At 38.2% G+C, this 22,969-nt stretch overlaps 1 protein-coding gene across 2 annotated transcripts in view; it reads left to right on the top strand.

Moving 5' to 3' along the window:
• HTR1E (5-hydroxytryptamine receptor 1E) overlaps nt 1–22,969 on the top strand; it is a 94,618-nt gene that overhangs the window by 45,984 nt on the left and 25,665 nt on the right. The window contains exon 2 of one of the 2 annotated variants that reach the window (XM_036094785.2): nt 10,322–10,459. The exons of the other annotated variant lie outside the window; for it this stretch is intronic. The gene's annotated coding sequence lies outside the window, so the exon portion shown is untranslated. The remainder of the gene's footprint in view (nt 1–10,321; nt 10,460–22,969) is intronic. 2 annotated transcript variants of the gene reach the window in all.

Genomic DNA, 22,969 nt, shown 5'->3' with positions numbered 1-22,969 from the left:
ATGCTCTTTTAAACCTAGCCGTGCATAAAGGCCAGCCCTTTGGTTTGAGGTGATACCAGTCATTTGCCCAACAACTCAATCATAGGTTACTTTTTTGATATACATTTTTCTGAGTGATGTAATAAATATTTATTAAACAGTGTGCTATGCACAATGACACAGAAGATAGAATCCCTGCCAAAAGGAGTTAGTAATCTTAATTAAGAAGACAAAATCATCAAACAGGCCTGAGAGAGTTTCTAAATTATCCCTTCATTTTATATTTGAGGAAACTGAAAACTGGAAAAGTTAATCAAGTTGCTCAGTTACACATTATTAGCAGCAGAGCTGGGACTAGAACCCAGGATTCCTTACTTCCAATACTTTATTCATTCATTCCTTCAGGAAACATTTGTTGAGCACTTCCCATATTCCAGCCACTGGGGATTCAAACAAAGATGGATAAGAAACACTCTTGCCAACAAGGAGCTCACAGTCTGATGGAAGATGCTGTCTCCAAAGCAGATAAGTATAGAGCTCAAGAGAGTGTTGCAGCATTGTAAGATCACAAGGGAGCAGAGCTGGCTCTTCTCTGTTGGGGAAAGGTTCAGAAAGGAGATGATGTTTAGGCTGAGTTTTAAATGCTCAGTAGGAGTTTGCCAGGCAGAGAAAAGGCATTCCACGTAAGAATAATCAATTTTTGTGAAGCTTCAAAGATATGAATATACATTTTCATCACCCCAAAGTTTCTGAAACTCCACTCCATGGACATATTCTTAGAGGACTTAGAGAATTTTTATCCTTTTAAAGGGTTAATATTTTATTCAGGCTTATTAAACAGACATACTTCTTCATAACCAAAAACAATACAAGACACATAAAATGTACATCCTCTCTAAAGAAATGTATGGCGTCTGAATTGGAGGGCTCTCAGAGATCATTATCTCAGCCCCCATGTACACAGGTGCCATAGCTGAGAAGTGATATAGCATAATGAGCAGGAAGACTGTGAAAACACAGACATAGTTAAAGAGCAAGAGCAATTACAGGTTAAAATTAGGTTATTATTCCCTTTGATGCTCTTCCCCCATGGCATATCACAAAATGTGAAAGCAAAGGGAAGGGGAAAAAACAGCAAATGGGAAGACTATACCCTCTAGCCAGCCTATCACAGTTATAATATGGTATTTGAAAAAGAAAAGACATTTCAAAAGGGCACTGTTATTAATGCCACCAAGAAAGAATTGGAAAGTTGCAGTTTAAATCATTGGTTTTGTGCCAGTTCTCTTTTTTATATAAATATCAATTTTCACTGTGAGTTATTGCATCTTAATTTAGTTAGGAATACATTTTAAAAATGGCTTGCTAAAAGGTGTGATTCAATGGAGGGAAAGTATTATGAAGTGGTGCAATGATCCATAAATAGCTATTATTATTATTTAACATTCGTTAAACACCCACAGTGAGCTAAGCACCATACTAAACTTCAGAAAGATACGGTTCTTTCTCTGACAGGGAAAGATTAAATACACAGGAGATAGGAGAACTTAAATCTACTTAGGATCTGAGAAATGTATTTTTCTACTCCAACTTTTCCTTGCTTCACCTGTCAAATTAACATAACTTACAATATTAGATGAGGACTAATGATAGTTACTCCTTACTTGTGTTCAGTGTTTTATGTTTTACAAAGGGTTCTAAATGCATTTCTCATTAGATTAGGTGGCAGATGGCCTCTGGAAGATGTGAGCACGAAACAGAGGTAGTCATTTCAAGAGAAGACCAAAAGCTTGGAGGGGTCAACTGTCCTGTCAGAGCATCAAAGGACAGTTGTGCTTTGCAGAAGAAGAGAGATTTTCAGATAGGCAATATATGCCCAAAACGCCTCTCTCTCCTCTGTCTTTCAGCCACCAGTTTCCCACCCTGAAGGCAGTCACCATAATCAATTTCTTGCGGCTTCATACTACATGCACTGTTCTGCACCCTACTTCTTTCTCTTATGATATATTTTGGAGATTATTTCATGCTGCATTATCATGTTTAATGGTTGCATCATATATTAGGTATAAACGTACCACAATTTATTTAACTAACCTACTCTCAAAGGATGTTTAGGGGTTTTCGTTTTGTTTTGTTTGTTTCTGCAAACTGCTGCTGTTATAAGGATTCAATAAATAGCCTTGTAGAAACAACTCTGCAAATATATATATATGTATATGTATATCTATATAATGATAATTATATATGATAATTATATATATGGTAAGTATATATTTATATATATGATAATTTCCTATAAAGGAATTGCCAGGCCAAAATGTATGTGAATTAGTAATTTTGATACCTGCTGCCAAATTCTCCTCTGAAAAATCTATGTTGATTAAAATTCCCAGCAGCAATGTAGAGGAGTGCCTATTTCCCCACTATCACTAACACAATGTTATCAAAATTTGTCATCTTTGATAACCTGATAAGTGAAAAATAAGATCTCACGGTAGTTTCATTTGTCTTCCTTCTAATTATGAGGCTATTTGAACATTTTCTCAAGGTTCAAAAAACATCATTATTTCATTTTCTGTGCACTCTGTTTATATCCTCTCAGGTTTTTTGGTGTTTTTTTGTTTTGTTTTGTTTTTTGTTTTTTTGGGAGTAGTTGTTCTTTTACTGATTGCTTTTTGGGAATTCTTCTCATAATAATGAAATTGGTCCTTAGTACATAATCTGAATTGCATGTATTTCTCCTAGTATGTTATTTGTCTTTTGACTTTTTTAATGACATTTTTTGCCTTACAGAATTGTCTAATTTTGATAAATTAATGAATTAATCAATTTTGGTTTACTTCATATTTATAAAAGTATTTATTAATACAAGATTATTTTAAAAAGAAGCTCCCTCATTTTCATCCAGTACTATGATTTTATAGGTAAATTACTAATCCGCCTATGGCCCTAGCAGCCTGATGGCAGTGCATCACGTCTGGTCTCGGAAGATAAATTACTAATCCATTTGCCATTTTTTTGATGTGAGATAGGGATCTAACTTTTTTTTTCCTTGATGGCTACTAAGTGGTCCAAACTGCATTAATGAATAATTCACCTTTCCCCACCAATTTGAAATGTCACTTCCATCATATATTAAATTCTTCTATAGAGAATAGTGCTATGTTAAGACTATTATTCAGTTTATGGATCTAGAAAGTCCTCTGGGTCAATTCACCACAGTTGGTGCTAAATATGACCTACTGAATCCAAGTTGATGTGTGGGGCAAGTAATATGCAGGAAACAGGCAGAATGCCTAGCTGGGAATTAAGGTAGCAGATGGGGGGGGCCTGGGTGGCTCAGGTGGTTGAGTGTCTGACTCTTGGTTTCAGCTCAGGTCATGATCTCAGTTCATGATCTCTGGTGGTGAGATCGAGCCAAGCATGGAGGCTCAGGATTCTTTCCCTCTTCCTCTCCCTTTCTGCCCCTCCCTTTCTCTCTCTGCCCCTCCCTTCTTCTGGCGCCTGTGTGCACATGTGCTCTCTCTGCCAAATAAATAAATGAATGAATCTCTAAAAAAAAAAAAAAAAGATAGCAAATAGGAACAAAGAAAAGTTAAGATAAAAATATGAGGAGAAAAAGTAGAGAATATTCCAAAACAAATGCTTAAATGATACAGAGGGTACTAGGAGACCTATTCCAGTTGCCCTAATGATAAAGTCCAGGCTGCACAATGTGAACTCTCATACCTGTCTCATCTGGCTTCTGCCTGCCCGTCTAGCCCAGGGCATGTTCCCCTTAACTTTTCTTTCAGGTTTCAGCTGACACATTCTTTCCCCAGGTCTTCTTCTAACGTGGCCAAGACTGAGTCGAACATTCCTCTTATGTGTCTCTGCAGGATTCTGTACTTTAGAGTCTAGCAGTCTAGTTTCTTAATGCTTTCTCCTCTGTTGTGGACATTTTCCTTCACTCCCCAGCTTTCGTAACTCTTTGTCCTGGTAACTAAATTTCTCTCCGTGTGTGTGTGTGTGTGTGTGTGTGTGTGCATGTGTGTGTGTGTGTGTGTGTGTGTGTGTGTAAAGGAGGGGGAAGGAGGGAAATTTAGGCCTGATCTGTAATTAGCAACTGATCTTTTTTTTTTTTTTTTTTTAAGTAGGAGTGTTTTGTTTTGTTTTTTTTTTTTAAGATTTTATTTATTTATTTTGACAGAGAGAGACATAGCGAGAGCAGGAACACAAGCAGGGGGAGTGGGAGAGGGAGAAGCAGGCTTCCCGCCGAGCAGGGAGCCCGATGTGGGGCTCGATCCCAGGACCCTGGGATCGACCTGAGCCGAAGGCAGACGCTTAACGACTGAGCCACCCAGGCGCCCCTAGCAACTGGTCTTTTTGTTTGTTTGTTTGTTTGTTTGAGTATAGTAGACACACAATGTTACATTAGTTTCAGGTATACAACATAGTGATTCGACTACTCTCTATGTGATGCTCTGCTCACAGTTGGTGCTTCTTATGAGAAAGGCTCAAGCTATTCCAGCACAGCCCTCACATTCCGGCTTCTGCACCCACGACTTGGTCAGAGACTCCCAAAGACAGTTTTCCACTGGGCCCACATGTACAGCTGTCAGCCCAGCACCAGGCCCTAGAGTGGTTTCCACCTCACAGAGGAGCAGACTGGGCCAGAGTCTCCGTGGGCGGCCAGCTCATCTGAGTCTCCTCAAGAGCAGCGTTCGGCAAATTATAGTCCGTGAGCCAACCTGGCCCCCTGCCTGATTTTCTAAATAAAGGTTTATGGGAACATACACCTACTGTGATAATAATAACTACATATATCAAATACTTATTCTTAGAACTGATTATTTCACCCTTTTCCTCATATAGGCTCAATGCTCTTCAGAATCCTTACAGATTATAAAAATCACATAGAACTCTCTAAACTCTGAAACAAAGACATCATGGCTATAAGAGATTACTCTGAGTTCTGCAAATAAAATTGTTTTTATTCAGCTTCCAATTGTCTCTGCTGATGAGAGAATGCAAAGTAGTGGATAATCAAAAGTCATTTATATGTGTTTCGGGACCTTGTTCTATGATGAGTTCAATAGTAGATTTTCCTTCCTAATTGCATTTGGCCTACAGTGGCACCAAAATGAGTTTGGACTGTCCGAGCATATGTTACCTGGGTGAGAAAAACGATAATCATTGTGTTAGACAGGAACAGAAGCCATTTAAAAAATGTTTTAAAATTTTACTTCATATAATCCTCAAAGCAGAGAGGGGTGAGTGTCATCTGAGTATAAGAAATTTTTTGTTCTACTGCATCATTATGATTTTTAATGTAGCATTTTAATTTTTTACTTTGCAATACTTTTTAAAAATCTTACCTACTTTAGTTGATAGGACTTTCATTAACTGTAAAATTTTATACCACTTGAATAATTTCATGTTTCCATTACCATCTTCTTAAAATAGCTCAAGTGATGGCTAAGGCATTATTCATTCGAGTCACAGGTTAATGTTGTTTAAATTCTGTTAGTGAAATGTATTAAAAAAATTCTTTATGCATTTTTCCACTCTTCATATTTTTAGCTATGCAGGGTTTAAAGGCCAGGTAGAATATGTGAATACTATGTGCATTCTGAGAAAAATAATTTACCGAAACTAGATAAAGCAAACCACTTTTACAAAGAATTTGGTACCCCTTATTATAGTTGGTGGTTGTGTACATTGATATATTATTTTTGGAGGGCAGTTTTCCCATTTGTATGAAAATCCCTGAAATATTTAGCATTTGAGTCAATTACACTTTGAGGAGTTATCTTAGGAAAATAATTGACACAAAAAAAGATGTCATTGCAGCACTATTTATTATAGAGGAAAAATCTAAATTTCTAGCAATAATAGCATATCTATAATTTCAGAAATCATGTTTTCAAAGATCACTTCATGGCTGGGCAAGATGACTACAATATAATTATTAAGTAAAATTAAATACACACACATACACATACACACACACACACACACACACAGAGGCAGAGAATTATCCCATATATCTCTGAGTGTGTGAGGAGTGGGGCAGGAGCTGGGTGGGGGAATATGGAAGAAAATTTGCCAGTGAGGGGGGCCTGGGTGGCTCAGTCGCTTTAAGTGTCTGACTCTTGATTTCAGCTCAGGTCATAATCTCAGGGTCGTAGGATCAAGCCCCACGTCAGGCTCCATGCTTGGTGTGGAATCTGCTTGAGGTTCTCTTTCTCCTTCTGCCTCTCCGCCTGTTCACACTCTCTCTAAATTAATTAATTAGTTAGTTAATTAATTAATTAAATCTTTTTTAAAGAAGAAGAAAATTTGCCAGTGATTATTAGAGTTGTGGGATGATGGATAATTTTTACTTCTCATTTTCTATTTTTACCATCACAAATTTCTGTAATGCCTACATATAACTTTTATAAGAATAAGTTTTATTTCAATAGCTAGATGCTGGTTCCCAGAGCAGGTAGATTACTAGGTAAACAGCCCTCGTTAGAAAATGCTTTCTAAAAAGAGGCTGTAAGAAGGCTAAAGCTTGTTTTACAGCTGCTGTTTCTCATTAGCCAGTTCGTTATCATTGCTGCACTTCACAGCTTGCTCTATGATGTAGAAATTCTCTAGCAAGGTTGGATACTTCCTTGGTGTTCAGTAGAAGGGTTTACTTTCCTGGAGAAAAAATATTCTCCTTCTTTCTCAAGTCCCTCCCATGCTACCATACACCTTCTCATCATAAATCCTTGGCTTAAAACTCACGGTAGGCTCTAGGCTCCTTGTCTGGAGGCAGGAAGATCTGTTAGGGGACTGCTGCAATAGTCTGGGCGAGAAATGATAAATCTAAACCAAGGCAGTGGCAGTGTGTGTGTGTGTGTGTGTGTGTGTGTGTGTGTGTGTGTGTGTGGCTGAGCAGGAGATTCAATTAGCCCACACAGCCCACATGTGTGTGTGTGTGTGTGTGTGTGTGTGTGTGTGTGTGTGGCTGAGCAGGAGATTCAATTAGCCCACACAGCCCACATGCATCCTCTGCCTAGAAGGATTTGCTCAACCAGATCCTCCGATCCTTCAAGTTTCCATTCAAATGCCTCCTTCTCCATAAAATCCTCCTTGTGCCCATAACTGAAAATCTTTTCATCTCCTTTTATTTTCATTTTTTACCTCTTTTGTATATACATATACTTTTCATTTTGAAACAATCTAACGTACAGGGGGAAAAAAACGCAGTTACAGTACAAAGAATTTTTTCTTAAACCATTTGAGACTAAGTTGCCAAGCTAATAATGGCCCACCACCCCTGAATACTTTAGTATGTATTTCTACCAAAAAAAAGGCATTCTCTACATAACTGCAGTACAACCATCAAAATCAGAAAATTAGTACTGAAACATCAATACTATAATCCTCACTCCAGTAATGTTCTTTACAGTAAATAGATCCTGTTTGGAGTCAAGTGTTGTACTTAATTACCATGTCTCTTTAATCTCATTCACTCTGGAACAGTGTCTCAATCTTAACTCTCATGATCTTGACACTAGAAAACTATGGTCCAGTAGAACATGCATCAGTTTGGGTTTGTCTGGTGTTTCCTCATGACTCATCTAGGTTATGCATCTTTAGTAAAAATATCACAGAAGTTATGCTATTTTCCTATTAAATGGTACATGAATGCAATTTGTTCTCTTACTGGTTATGTTTACACTGATCACTTGATTAAGATGATTTCTGCCAGTCTTCTCAACTCTGAAGTTACTCTTTTCCCTATGTAATTAATAATATTCCATGGTGATGTACTTTGAGACTTTTATTCATTCATGTATTTTTATCAGTATGAACTCACTGTTCATTTTATTTGATAAGTTTTAATCCAATACTATAATTATTTATTTGAAGTTCAAACTGACACAGATTGGGCCAGTGGGAGACTGTTCAAAATGGTTCTTGTGTCCTTTGACTCATCTCATCATTCTTTGAGCATTTCCTTGTTTTGTGGTATAAGATGTTTCAAGCTCATTTGTACTTTCCTTGTCCCAGACCTGGAATCATCCATTTCTACAAGGACTTCTGGCTCCTTTAAGAATGGTATTTAGAAGCCAAGGTCTCAGCCCTAGGAGTTCTTACTGCTTTTGCAGTATCAGTGCTCCCAGGACCACGAAGTGGACAGAGATTAGGAATCTTGGAATATGTGTATGTGCACATACATACAAATCTACACACATTTACATCTATAGTTATTAAGACATCGGTCTAAGGGCGCCTGGGTGGCTCAGTCATTAAGCGTCTGCCTTCGGCTCAGGCCATGATCCCAGGGTCCTGGGATCGAGTCCTACATCGGGCTCCCTGCTCGGCAGGAAGCCTGCTTCTCCCTCTCCCACTCCCTGTGCTTGTGTTCCTGCTCTCGCTGTCTCTCTCTCTGTCAAATAAATAAATAAAATCTTAAAAAAAAAAAAAAAGACATCGTTCTATATATTCTGAAAACCTTGAGTTTTCACAATTAAGCCTTCTAACTCCACTTTTATTCAAGCTTCTCCCTTTCCATATTTGCAATTCCTTTTTCCAAAGGTGAGAAACCTGGCTCCCCTGAACTTTAATATAATTACTTATTTAAACACTTCCCTTATATGTAACCAGTCTCTCACCTTTGAAACTACCACCTCCCTCATGTAGATGTCCTCCTTACTCCACTCAGGCCATGAAAGCACATGGATGTTCTCCCCACCCTGTTCAGTCACAAAACCTCATGCCAGGTTACTCTACATACCTCCTTCCCTGTATACCTTCTTCAACCTGTTCTATCTCTGACACCCCCATGCCAGGCCACTGGCCCCCACGTGAATGCCAACTTTACCCTACTTGGGCTCCAATACCCACCCCAGGCCATCCTACATGTGTACCCTTTCACTCTGCCAGGCTGCCCCATACATGGGCATCCTCTTCACTCTGTTTATAAATAATAAAATTGTTAAGTTAAAGGAGACACTGGTAGAACTTTTAGTCTAAGGACATTCTAATACCTTGAAGTCCTTAGCCAAACCCTAACTTTATTAGAATATGTGAAACATACTCAAGGAATAGGGATTCCTCCTTTTCTACCCACAAGGCCGGTCATCAATGTAATCATTGTTTAAAAGAGAAAGTGTATCAGTTTTTCATTATTAAATATCACACACATGTACAACACACTCATACTCCTTCACATCACTCATTTTCCTCTGAAGATCAAAAATCGTCAAAAGAGAATAAAATTATTAGTATTTTTAATGAAAAGCACTGACTATCACATTCTGTTGCTAGAAAGATTCTTCCGATGTAACAGGAATAATGGCAACAACCAAGGGCATACAAGGAAGTTATTAGGGAAGACAGAAGGAAGGAGAGAGATGAGAAAATAAGAAAGTGAAAAGGTGGGAACAGGGAAGAAAGAAAGAGGAGACCTAAGAGAGAAAAGGCAGAAGAGGGAGGCTAACTGGGAGACACGTGAAAAGAGAGTGGCAGGATGCCATTCAGGAGAGTCTGACTTGGCCACCAAATCCCATGGCAAAGGGCTCTAACCCTGTAATCAGCCCCAAAGCAGTGTCCCTGTCAGAATGAAAACATATCCTCTACTCCAAGATTGCTGACAAGTAATGAAGAAAGAGTTACTTCATACACTTCGCTAATACACAACTGAATGAAACTGACATCTAGAAGTTTGGTACAGCCAACTTCTGGATTTTTATCTATATATTTGCTTAATGACACCTTTAAATGATTCCTATTTTGAGAGTCACTTTTGGAAACTACACAAGTATCAACATCTGCAAATGGTGAGGAGGTTCTCGGTCAAAACTTCAGTGAGGCAAAATATGGATAATATATGTATAAGTGGAACACTTGCAATGTTTAACATCACACCTGATTTTGCTGCTTTGATAAAGAAACTACATATCCTGTAAATTATGATGTCAATGTTTCGGATTCAATCCCCTACCAGCCATCAGAAAGTGTTATCTAGTCTTGTCTAGTGTTATGGTTCTTGTCAAAACCAGGGTATTAAACCATTCCCTTTTTAAAAAGTGTAACAGAATATAAACTTTTTCTCTATTACACATATGGTTGCTGGTTTTCTAAAAAGTGTTCTTGAAACACAACAAAACTTAAGGCAAAACTTTTAGAGAAAAGGAATTCCCATTCTCAGAGTAACTCAATAGAGAGTTAATTCGTGGTTTAGGTTAATTGGCAGATATTTTTAGCTGAGGTCAATCTTTATATACTTCCTACAGGTGCTATTATAGATACTATTGAAAAGATCAATAGAGAACATTAGTTACCTTCCCAACACCCATTTCTCTTTCTTCCTTCCTAATAGAATCCTGATTTTGTTTGGATAGTGTTGCCCTCCCCCACTCCACCCCAACCCAGTGACTGAGGAAGAACAGACCTCACTGTCAAGTTGTTCCTGCTTCATTGAAAGCACTCAGCATATGGCATTGCTCTGGTCCCTGTTGTAAGTAGAGAAGTCACGTGGTCCAATTATAGTTGGGGGAAAGGGTTTTCTCTCATTTAGGATATGAACAAGTATGTATGTTGCATCAGATAGTGCTGGTAACTATTTTATAACCTTAAGAGAAGCAAGTCTAAATTCAAGACTGTCACACTGAGGATTACAGAGCAGAAATATAGGAAGAATATGGATTCTTGATGACCATCATTGACTTACTAAGTCACCAACCTGACCAGAACTAATTCTACTTCTGCACTTTCTGTTATGTAAGATAATAAACTTTTTTACTATATGATTTTTTCTTGAATTGGGATTTTGTATTTGCAGCCAAAAGCATCCTAGTTGATGAAACCATGTCTCAGCTCCAGTATGAAAGCCAGAATTGCAGGGAGACATCGATGCCAAACTTGCAGTGCTGGGAAAAGTGCTTTTATAGGTGACAGCCAAGAGTTACAAGGCCTTCTCAGTTTCCCTGCAGAAAGAAATCCGAAAATAATTGGAAGTACTGGAGATTTCTCTCACAGATTCCTTCTATTTAAACAACTTTAAAACTTAAATATGGACTCATAGTCCTTTCTTTTCTGGCATAGAGGAAATCAATAATGCCAGCTTTGCAAAGGTAAACTTATTGATTTGAGGACAAAGGAAATGATGCTATATAAATTCAACCCAAAAGAGTCCTGGAAAATTCTGATATTTTTTGATAACAACCTACCTTTGAGTTACAGTTTTTAAGCTCTGGCTGCCGTTAAAATCAAAATGTCAAAGTCAACTTAGGGCCCAAGATAACTTTCATGTTGCTATGACAACCTCTTTTTCCAGTTTAACATTAAGTTAAACATCAAGTTTAACCTTAATTTGGGCAGAGTTAATATTTACTTTGGGAGTTGGGTGGGGGGGGGGGGAGTTGTACAAATTAGATTTATTTAAATTATTTCCAGAAAATCACTATTAGATTTTATGCGATCTTTTCCATAAATAAAATATTCTGTGATCAAAATGTGATGAAAATCAATTTCCAGTTTAGGGCACCTGGGTGGCTCAGTCAGTAAAGTTAAGCGTCTGCCTTTGGCTCTGGTCATGATCTCATTGGTCCTGGGATTGAGCCCCCTGTCGGGCTCCCTACTTAGCTTCTCCCTCTGCCTCCCCCACCCACCATGTTCTCTCTCTCTCTTTCTCTCTCTCTCAAATAAATAAATATTTAAGAAAAATCAATTTCCAGTTTAGTAAAATAAATCATATGCAAATTTGTTACATATATGTTTTATATACTGTTCTGAGGAGAAAAATTCTATTTTCATCTAATTCACAAAGGAGTCACAACTCAAAAAGTTAAAATTATTGCCGGAGACTGAATAATAACCGTAGGTGGTCAGAGAATTTATCATGAAAAAGGGAAAGGAGATAAAAGGAATAAAATAAGGCATATTTTTAAAGTTTAGTCATGGTAAATCTAAGGAAGGACAGAGACAAGGAAAGTGCCTGCTGGATATGACAAGTGGTTGTATATATATTTGAATCTGTTACAGTTTGTTGTGGGAAACACAACAAACACATAGGAAGCCACTAGAGCCTTTAAGATATTTCATGACAGTCTGTTGTGGTGCATGCACAAATACGATGTGTATCTGTCGGCCCGAGTCCTGGCAGGAAACTCATACACAATCAAAAAGGGTGTGAAGAAATTTAAACAAAAGGAATGCAGACCCCTCCTCGACTTACAATGGGGTTACGTCCAGATAAACCCATCCTAAACCGAAACTATCCTAAGTGAAAAATGCGCTTCATATACCTAGCCTACCCAACGTCAGAGCCTAGCTTAGCCTCCCTTAAACAGGCTCAGAACACTCACGTTAGCCTACAGGTGGGCAAGATCGTCTACCACAAAGCCTGTTCTATAACAGTGTCGACTCTCACGTGTGATGGACGAATGCTGTACTGGAAGTGAACAACAGAATGGTTGTCAGCGTAGCCGTCGTTCCCCCTCATGCTCGCCTGGCTGGCTGGGAGCTGTGGCTGCCACCGTTGCTGCCCAGGGTCAGGAGAGAGCTCCGTACCGCAGGCCACTGACCCGGAAAAGATCAAAATTCAAAAAGCGGAGAACGGTTTCTAGTGAACGAATATCACTTTTGCGCCATCGTTAAATTGAAGAATCGTTAAGTCCGACCATCAGAAATCGGGGACCACCTGTATTTCCAAAAAAGCAGACAGGGAAGCTGGAGGGCTGATGAAGGAGCCTAGGACTGACAGCAGGAAAAGCTATCTGCACTCCTAAACGAGAAGAGGCAAAAGGAGGGCGTTTTCTCAGAAGCTAAACTAGTGAGACAAGCGCACCCGACAGGAGCTATGACCTTAGGTGAGGGAGGCAGAAACTCCCAAACAGCAGCCCCACGGGAAAGAGGCCAGAAAAATAAACACACCATCCTCATTCTCTCCCCATCCTCTGACTTCCTTGCCAAAGCTTTCGTTGACTAAATCCACACAAAAACTGAGCGAAGAGGAGCTAGACTATCCTGTCTGAAGAGGCCAGACCCTGAGGCCCCAAATAGGGTCAAGGGTGGAAAAGGAATCTGACAGAGCAAACAGATACCCCACAACACAGACACTGCACAAATAACAACACATGGGGGGGACTCATTAAAAGATGGAGACATTTGGTTCTGCAACAGCTTTGGTACACATTTTGGGCTAAGATGTATATTTTAGAATCCTTTCCCTTTTGTTAATGTTAGTTTTTAGTCATTATACTTTATGTTGACAACTTTTGAATATAAACAAATACATATTTCATAATCATTAACGTTGTAACAGTAAAGACAATCCTTTTTCCCTCAGGCAAAAATACCCTTCTAGTTCCATAAACCTGGCTCGACGTTATCACTGTCAAAGAGGGAAGTGTTTATGTAAACTTGGGACAATTTGTGTTGACTCCATCTCCAAACTATACTCTTTCACACTGGACTCATATTTCTCTTTTGAATTGTATGAACATAAATTGTGTGTGGAGTGTGGGTAAGTGTGTAGGTATAGTTTACAGAGCTGACCAATGGAAAGTCCATGTACACAGATGATCTCAAATGCCACCACCAGCTCATCATGTCTGTCTTTTCGGGAACTGATTAAATAGGTTGTGTGGTGCAAATGGAAAGTGTTCTGGACTTTAGGCCTGGAGGCACTGGCTGTGATGAGTCTTTTCATTAACAAGCTGTAGGACTCTGGCAAGTCCCTTCACCAGCTTCTTTTATTTCCATAAAAGGGGTTGAGGCACAGAGTCTCTGATGTCACTTCCAGCTTTAAAATTCTGTGGTTCTCAGGCATGTCCCTAATTACCATGCCTAATAGGAACCATCAGTTTTGCTGCTTCTTGATTGCCTTAATTTGAAAGGGCCTTTTTCAGACTGACATAGAGAATGCTAAATACGCTATTTTAAATGAAAATTTGGATAAAGAAACTAGCAGATGACATTAAAACACAGAAAATCCTCAGTGACTTTTTGAGTCTAACAATTACAGCTTCCCATGAACCTTAACATTTCCCTGAATTGCAAAAATTATGTTTACCATTTCACAGGTAAATATTTACATGCCTAAGTAATGATTCCACAAAGCTATGAGAAATGAAGAGGAAAATTTATGCTCTAGAGTAGACATGTACTTTGTAATTCAGCTCCACTGAAGAAACTCTCCTTAATATCCTTAATATCTTCTTCAATGTCCCAGAACAAAGGAAAGAGCTATTTGTCCACTGCGAAGGCTGAAGTATTCCATGCAAGCTGTCAGATGGGTATTCAAAAAACATTACTGCATTGTATAAATTCCTATGTATTTAATACCTACTATACACTGTATTAAGTGCATTATGTATATTGTTTAATTCTCACAACTGTCCTTTGACATTATCTCCAATTTTCTGGTCTCAGAAAAGTCAAGTACCTTAACCATAGACAGCAGCTAGTAGGGGACAGAGCCAGCATTTGAACCTATGATTCTAAAGCCAAGACCTTCATTCTTGTTACCCCATTGTCTCTGGCAACACTGGCCAGACACATCCACTACATTTCAAATACTTCATTGTTTTTCATAGATAATGAAACTGTTCACTTAACTTTGCTTTCTCCCTTGAGTGATGCCTCCGCACACTGAGCCCCTCCACATGTCCCTCCAGCAACATCCACCAATCCCTCAGGAATGAGAATGAAATAGGCTTGGCCTCAAATATCAGTGTGCCCTGTAACAGGGACAATTGACACATCAATGTAGCATGTCTTTAGGCATGAAAAGCCCTATCTCTTTTCTCTCTTCTTAATTATAGACCACATTTTTTCATAAGTATCTACCTCCTCTCTCCTTCTGCTGTAAGTGCCCAATTGTCCTGTATCCAATTCTCTCTAGAAGACATCTACCTTCTAAATGTACTTTAGAAAATTTTTGACCTTTACTGGTCTTTGAGAAATAAAGAAAGATTAGAGGCACTGCTCTAGACCACTCCACTTCTGTCTTAGACTGGATCTCCTGAAAACATTCTGAGATGAAGAACTGTGTGCATAATGCTGGTTGGAGAGTGCTCTCCGGAGATACACCTGCAAAGAAGTGAGGAAAGAACTGAGGGAAGGAGGACCCAGGGATGGGTCAGCTCTGGAAAGGAGTCTGGGATGGAGAAGCATGGAATGCTCTACACCCTGTCAGACTGGTGGACCTAACTTGTGTCTTCAGTTTAATGACCTGTTTCTCTTCCAGACAAAGGGTTTTTAAGGTTCTAAAGGCCAGTCTGAAATCTGACTATGCAGAATTTAAAAGATCCTGAGCTTTCTTTCCTGGGAAAATAAATGGAATAAAGAAAGATTATGAAATATGAAAGTTCTAAAAATAATAGCCTGAAACTGGGTAATTTGAATGAAAGCTAGTCAAATCTGTATGGAATATAGCATATTACTGATTCATTATCAGATCACATAATTTAATTATATTCTACTTACCATGCAGTTTTCACACCCTAAACCTCTCAGTGTGAAGTCTATGTTATCTGATTAGAGAAAGCAGAAAGAGAAAGAAAGAGGCCATGCAAAAGAGAAGCTTAGTTAAGGATGGCAGACTGCATTGCAAATTCAGAAACATCTTTAATATGTAAAAGAAATGATGCAAATTAATCTTTTGTTTTCTATAAATAAGCCAGGTTTGATTACCTTAAACTATTGGTAAGAATATTTTTCCCTTTCATCTTTCCTGGACTTGAGCCATTTACAATTTGTAACACAGAGAACCATTTTTCAGATCTAATTTAACATGTAACTCTTTGTTGTTTCAATTGAATTTAGCAAAACCCAGAAAGAAAATTCCTTCCTAAAACAGAATTAATTTCTACAACATGTTGATTTAAGAGCTGCTAATTTCGGCACATACATATCCCTATTGCTAGGTTCTTCCAGTCAGGCTTTAAAGATATTCTTCCAAAATATGTATATATCTCAAGTTCTAAAATAAGGAGGCTTTAGTGACTGAAAGATGTTGAGGAAAATATAAAGCTCTTATTTAAAAGTATCAAGGCAAGGGATGCCTGGGTGGCTCAGTTGGTTAAGCATCTGCCTTTGGCTCAGGTCATGATCCCAGGGTCCTGGGATTGAGCCCTGCATCAGGCTCCTTGCTCAGCGGGGAGCCTGCTTCTCTCTCTGCCTGCTGCTCCCCCTGCCTGTGCTCTCTCAATCTCTCTGATAAATAAGTAAATAAAGTCTTTTAAATAAATAAATAAAGTCAAATATGTGTATTTGTCAAGTCAAATATATGATCTCTCTGATAAATAAGTAAATAAAGTCTTTTAAATAAATAAATAAAGTCAAATATGTGTATTTGTCAAGTCAAATATATGATATTTGACTATACTATGACTTGATATTTGACTATACTATCAGTAGTATAATCTATGCTGAAAACAATTATTTACCTTTCTCCTAATGGGAGATTATATAGTAAGTATGCAAATAATGCTGATAGGTGAATCTGATGAAATAAATTAATAACATAATAAACACTCTAAAGATTATATAATAAATATGCAAATAATGCTGATAGGTTAATCTGATGAAATAAATTAATAACTCAATAAACACTTAAGGTTTCCCTGTATGTATGTATTTAAAACATTTCCCATAAGTTACAGTGTCCTGGAAATTATACAAAATGTACTTTTAAGACTGTCTCTAGGGGCACCTGGGTGGCTCAGTCGTTAAGCGACTGCCTTTGGCTCGGTCATGATCTCAGGGTCCTGGGATCGAGCCCTGCATCAGGCTCCCTGCTTGGCAGGAAGCCTGCTTCTCCCTCTCCCACTCCCCCTGCTTGTGTTCCCTCTCTCACTGTCAAATAAATAAATAAAGTCTTTAAAAAATAAAAATAAAAAAAAAGACTGTCTCTAAAGGAGACAGAATTAATATTTCACTTTCGATAAATTATGCTAGGAATAGGATACAAACTTGTGGAAAGTGTAGTTTTTTATTTGTTTTATTTACACCATATCCCCAACAGGTGAAACAGTAACTGCACAAAGTAGGTGCTCATAACTGCTGAATTAATAAATTAGGACAAGTTCAGTGAGGACTATAAGGCAATACTAAGAACAAGAAATGGTCCTGGCCATTCAATGAATATCCTTTGCCTTAGAAAGAGAACTAGCAGATATTTAAAGCAGAAGGAGTTCAATCCAGGTTTAGGTTAAGACTAAAACACTATTGACATCTGTCCAAATTCTATTCACAATCTTGGGTTCTTACATAAATGTTCTGAATTCTTTTAAAATAGCACAACGGGCATAAGCCCAGAACCATGACAGCTTTGTTCCACCACAGTTAAGAGATGGCCTGTTTATGAAATATCTTTACCATGAATTATTCATGCTGGGAAATCAACAAAATACTTACTAATTCAGCTGTAATGCTTATCTGTGTTATTTGACCAAGAGATTGAAATGGTCCTGGAAAAGCCAGGAGAGAAGTGAGAACTTGGCAAGATATATGACCCCATGGAGTCACATAAAAACCCTAAATATTCCATTATCATCACTATTATATAATATGCTTTATGCTTTATAAAGCAAATTGGTACATATTATCTAAATTGATGAGCATGACAACCTTGTGAGTCAGGTAGCAGTACTGAATCATGTTGGAAGTTTGGAAGTACTAATGCCAATCTTTTGCAACCTAACCAGTTGAAAGTAATAATGATAATCATGATCATACTAATCATAGCTAGTACCTAAATAGGACTTATTTATGTGCCAAGTGTGACCTACATGCCTTTACATGTTAGCTCAGTTACTTCTCCAACCATCACAAGTCTCCAATTGGGAATCGAGGCATCTGCTTTATTCAAGATGGTTGGCAAATTCACTTCCCACCTGGTAAAAAAAGAAAAAAAAAATACATTTTTTTGTCCCTCTCTCCTGCATTGAAGATAACTAGGGAATGACCACGCTGACTTTTCCACCCAGTGTCATGCTATAAAGCTGGAACAGAGAGAACTGAGGTGTAGCTGGAACAGGCTCATGTGGTCTGATGGTTCGTTTACTGACAGCCTGAGCATGTGAGCTCCAGCCTTCCCTGCACCCAGGCAGGTCTGTGAGCTGAGGGAGGGGTGGACACAAATGCCAGGCTTTCTCCAATCTCACACTCTGTCTCAAGTTTTTTCAGTAGGTGGAAAATTTTTACTGAAAATGATGCTGCTCTCTCCTGGGAAGTAAAGCAGATATGCCCCATGCCTCCATGGGAAACTGAAGGGAAGAAAATGAGTGTTCCAGTCCATCCTACCCCCAGCACCTCCAACATCCAAATGAGGGAAACTCATGAAGACCATGTAGGCTTAGTTTCTTCCTCAAAGGCAAGGAACTGGCAAGTAGCAAAGACAAATCTTGAGCCCTAGCATTCTGACCACAGAGTGCACATCATTTTCACTCTACACTACACTGGAAACCTTGCACTCCAACAAGTTTGATGAATGCTGAAAGGCAAACATTCTAGAAGTCAAAACCCTTGAATGCTCTTCTGGAAATGCTTTCATGCCCTAACCAGATTCTCTTTTTCCCATAATTTCTTGTCAAATGTGCTGAAAACATATCATTCAAACCATTTCTTTCTGAGCCAAGTTAACGATGGAGTAAACAACAAAAAGGAAGGGAAAAAATTGTAATTATACTTCATCTCACAACAGCATATTTAAAATTTGACTCAGTCTGACTTTGATGTATTTCTATAACTCAATAAGTACTCATTATACTGTGTAACAGGGTAAGACATCTTCTCTTCATAGAGTTAACAGTTGTGCCAAAAGCACTAACATTTTGCTTTTCTGAATATCAGACTCAGGAAGAGAGATTATATTATTCTCTTTTTTCATCAATCTTCATTCAACAGGTATCCCAATATGGAGCTGCTTGTTAGTTTACTTTCCACTAAATATAGACACATAATTAATATGTGCTGGGCCATAAAGTGTTTACTTACTGTTTATTAACAAGCTCAAATTGCAGAACATGAATACATTTGACTGCATTTTGTGAAAAACAACTGAGAGTCTTGAACTTCCTAGTGAGAGTAGGATTATATCACCTTCCAGGCTGGAAGACAATTTTATATTTTACATGCTTGTATTTTGTAACTACTACTGCTGTTATTTACTATTTGTGATGTTGTGGAGAAGGGAAGAAAGTGGTATCACTTCCTAGCTGTGATTCTTATAAACAATAAAAAAGTAGCATGAAGGGTCACAATTCTATCAGTTTTCCGATAAGAGAGAGCTTCAATTCATAAGCATGGTGACTGGAAGAATTGGTTTTTCTCTAAGCAGAACCTGAATTGAAATTAGATTGAATCAAGACAATGGTCCTCAGCACCTTTGCTGCCATTTAGAAGGATAATGATTTTTTTTTATTTCTGGGAAAATAAAAAATCTTAGCTTTTCAGATACCAATCTAGGCTAGTTGCTAGTGATTGATCACTAATCAGTCATAATTCTCTTCTGCTGAGTCCAGGCACCACCTCTGAATCCTCAGCTCAGCACTCAATTAGTCAGGACCCATGAGTTAGAGTTTATATTAGGTGAAACTATTTGCCTCTCCTATTACATTTGAAGTACCTCACCTGTAGCAGTTTAAAAAGAAAAAAATAAATATAATCCTATAATATTTACAGAATATCAGTGCTCTTTCAAATTCTGATTAGTGCTACTAATCCCTATAGACTCTTTCAACACTTTGCAGGAAAATGGTGAAATCTAATTAACTATATTCTGGAAGGACTGTAGCTGATAATAGCTTAGCAACTAAGAGGGTTCATCAAGGTAAAAGAAACATAACAAAGTCCCCTATTGAGCATTTGAAAAATGGCGCTGGTATAATCAAGGAACTGATTTTTAATTTAATTTAATTTTAACTTAGTCATCAATGGCTGCCATATTGGATAGCACAGGTATATTGAATCTTGTTTTACCTTCATAATAACCTGGTAAAGCAGGTCATCTCCACTAAAAAGAGAAGGAAGTACAGACATATTAAGTGACTTGCCAAAATTACAAAACTGGAAGGTGACCAAATGTATACTTGAATCCAGTTCTCAACTGGATTCCAAGTTCTCAGCTCTGGGAATCCCAAGTTCTCAACTCTTTCTATGGTATCATATCAAGCTCAAGGTAAGTATGAATCAAGAGAGGACAACCCCCCAAAACTCATGATTGTACACAACCCACTAAAAGTTCACAATAGGAAGTACACTACAAAGAACTAACTGTCAAAAATCTGAAATCTTATCCTACTTGTAAGCTAACAAATAAGCATGCCACAGTTTCGTGAAAGCCATCAGAAGACAGGAGATTCCTGAGTCAGAGAGTAAGAATTTTATTATAGCAATAGCAGTAGCCAGAGTATTAGCATTTTCTTGTGCCAATTTCCCAAACCCAAACCCACACAGTGATGCAAAAAGGGTCAGATGACTCTTGCACATGCAGTGAGTGCATTACAGTTTCCATACAGAGCTTAGGGAACCTAAATATTTTATAATGGGCAGTAAGCATCCTGCCCATTACCCCAAAAAGAGGCATTACCTTTATCATACTAGACAATAAGCATGCCTGCCTTTCCCAATCTCCGCCTTTCAAGACTATTCTCTATACAAATATCCTTGAAATAGATAGTCTGGAACAAAGGCAATCCCAAGACTTGCATAAATGTGAGAGACCACACACCACCCATGAAAGTGACAAACTGAGAGAAAACCAGCAAAGAAAAGAGAGAGATGTCTAAATACCAACAACATGAGAGTCAAAGTGTACAGATAAATGTGTATGTTTGATAGAAAGATTATGTGTCCAAAGTTATAAACAGAAAATAAATGTTGAAACAAGAAAATTAAGGTGAAATTAAATTTGAAAAATAATAGTGATATATAAGTGTCAGGAAACATTAGCATTTTTATTGGGCATCAATAGTACATTTATAAATATAATTTCCCCAAAACTAGAGGTTACTTCACTCTCAGAACTGAATTGTAAATATATGCACATACCTCTCTTCCAGTCACCATAAAATTATAGCATAAAAATCATAGGATGTTAGACCTGAAAGATGCTCAGAAATAATGAAGTCCTAATTATACAGACAGGGAAACTGAGACCCACAGGCATAGAGTGTCTTTTTCAGGGCCACACAACCATCTATAGATCTGAGATGCATTCACAGATGTCTCTGCTCTTGACCCCTCCATTTCATTACAACACCCTATCTCTTATTTCTCACCTTGCAGTGGATTGAGCCCAAAAAAATAGATACCTGCAAACCTCCCTCTTGTAGAATATGCCCTTAGAACTAGTTGGAGCAGAGCCAAGTGGTCTGAGCTAGCAATGCTTCCCCAGGTGGAAGCCCAGTAGGAAACCTTAGCCCTGCACATGGCTTAAATGCTCGTTCCCTTAGGTCTGCCACAAAGGCACATTGCATTGCAGAAGAGTTAAAAGAAAAATGTGTGCACAGCACAGGAAGGAGCCCAGATCTTCTCTGAGGAGTTGAGCACTTCAGGGGTATCATTAAAGCTGGGTCAAAAAAAAGTCATTTCATTTTTTAAAAAATATGGTAATAGAACCTCGAGCACCAGCTCACTTCAATGACAGGCACTTCATAAAGTTCATTTTTATTATCCTCAGCTGAAAAGTAAATAACACTTCTACAGGTGTCCTTCATATTAAAAGGCTTTATTTGCTGGCAATAGAGACTCTCTATTGACTAAAACCTTATCTATACTTTACAGAGCAGATTGTTTTTCCCCAACACCTTTCAAAGAGGTATAGCCAGTCCATTCTGGACAAAGGAAAACAGTGTGATAAAAGAGATGATGCAACAACAGCCAACTGAAAGAGCTCTCAATGGCCAAACCTGGAACAATTTGAGCAAAATCAAATAATGCAATATTCAATTATAAGCCAAAGAATAAAATAAATATTCATCAGTCCATATTGATAAACAAATAATGTAAATAAGCATCAACAGCACTTTTATAAAGATAATTTTCCCAAAAGTAGAGTCTACTGTTTCCTTAGGACTGAATCATAAATGTATAGATGTATATAAATATAAATTACTGAATAAGTAAGTAAGTGGTAGAGGACAGACAAATCTTCCTTACAGAAGAATTCCAAATAATATATATACATATTCCCATCTCCAGGAGGTGGAACTTAATTGCCTTCCCTTGAAGGTGGGCTAGACAAAGGGACCCACTTCTAAAAAATAGAGCACGGAAAGGGAAAAATAGTCCCTTTGCAGTGGAGAGTCCTGGCAAGAGCTACCTTAACCAAGTGATGAAGGTTAACATTGCCATTGATGTCGCATGGATATGATGTACGCTGATGTGAGGGAATGAGAAGGGCACTTCAATTCCATTGTATTCTTTCCAAATCCCATAACCCCAGTCTAATCATGAGAAAAACATCAGACAAACTGAGATCAGAAGACATTCTACAAAATATTTAGCCAGTACTCCCCAAGACCTTCGAGGTCATGAAAAACAAGCAGAGTGAGAAATTGTCACAGACCAGAGGAGACTGAGAAAATATGACAACTAACTACAATGTGGCATCCTGCAATGAAACAGAAAGAAGGCATTAATGGAAAAGCTGGTTAAATCCAAATAAGTTCTGGAGTTTAGTTAATAGTGATGAATAATGTTGCTTTCTTAGTTTTGATAAATGTACTCTGTAATGTAAGATGTTAACAATGGGTAAAACTGGGTGGTGGATATGCTCTCTGTACTATCTTCATAACTTCTCTATAAATTTAAAATTATACCAAAACAAAAAGTTTATTTAAAAAAAATAGAGGGGCACCTGGGTAGCTCAGTTGGTTAAGCGTCCGCCTTCGGCTCAGGTCATGATCCCAGATCCTGGGGTCGAGCCCCACATCGGGCTCCCTGCTCAGCAGGGAGCCTACTTCTCTCTCTTCCCCTGCCATTCCCTCTGCTTGAGCTCTCTCTCTCTCTCTGTCAA

Source organism: Halichoerus grypus, chromosome 9 (genome assembly GCF_964656455.1).
Source record: "Halichoerus grypus chromosome 9, mHalGry1.hap1.1, whole genome shotgun sequence".
Lineage (NCBI taxonomy): Eukaryota > Metazoa > Chordata > Mammalia > Carnivora > Phocidae > Halichoerus > Halichoerus grypus.
Note: the sequence above shows the minus strand (reverse complement) of the source record. Positions and strands in the feature narration are given on the sequence as shown.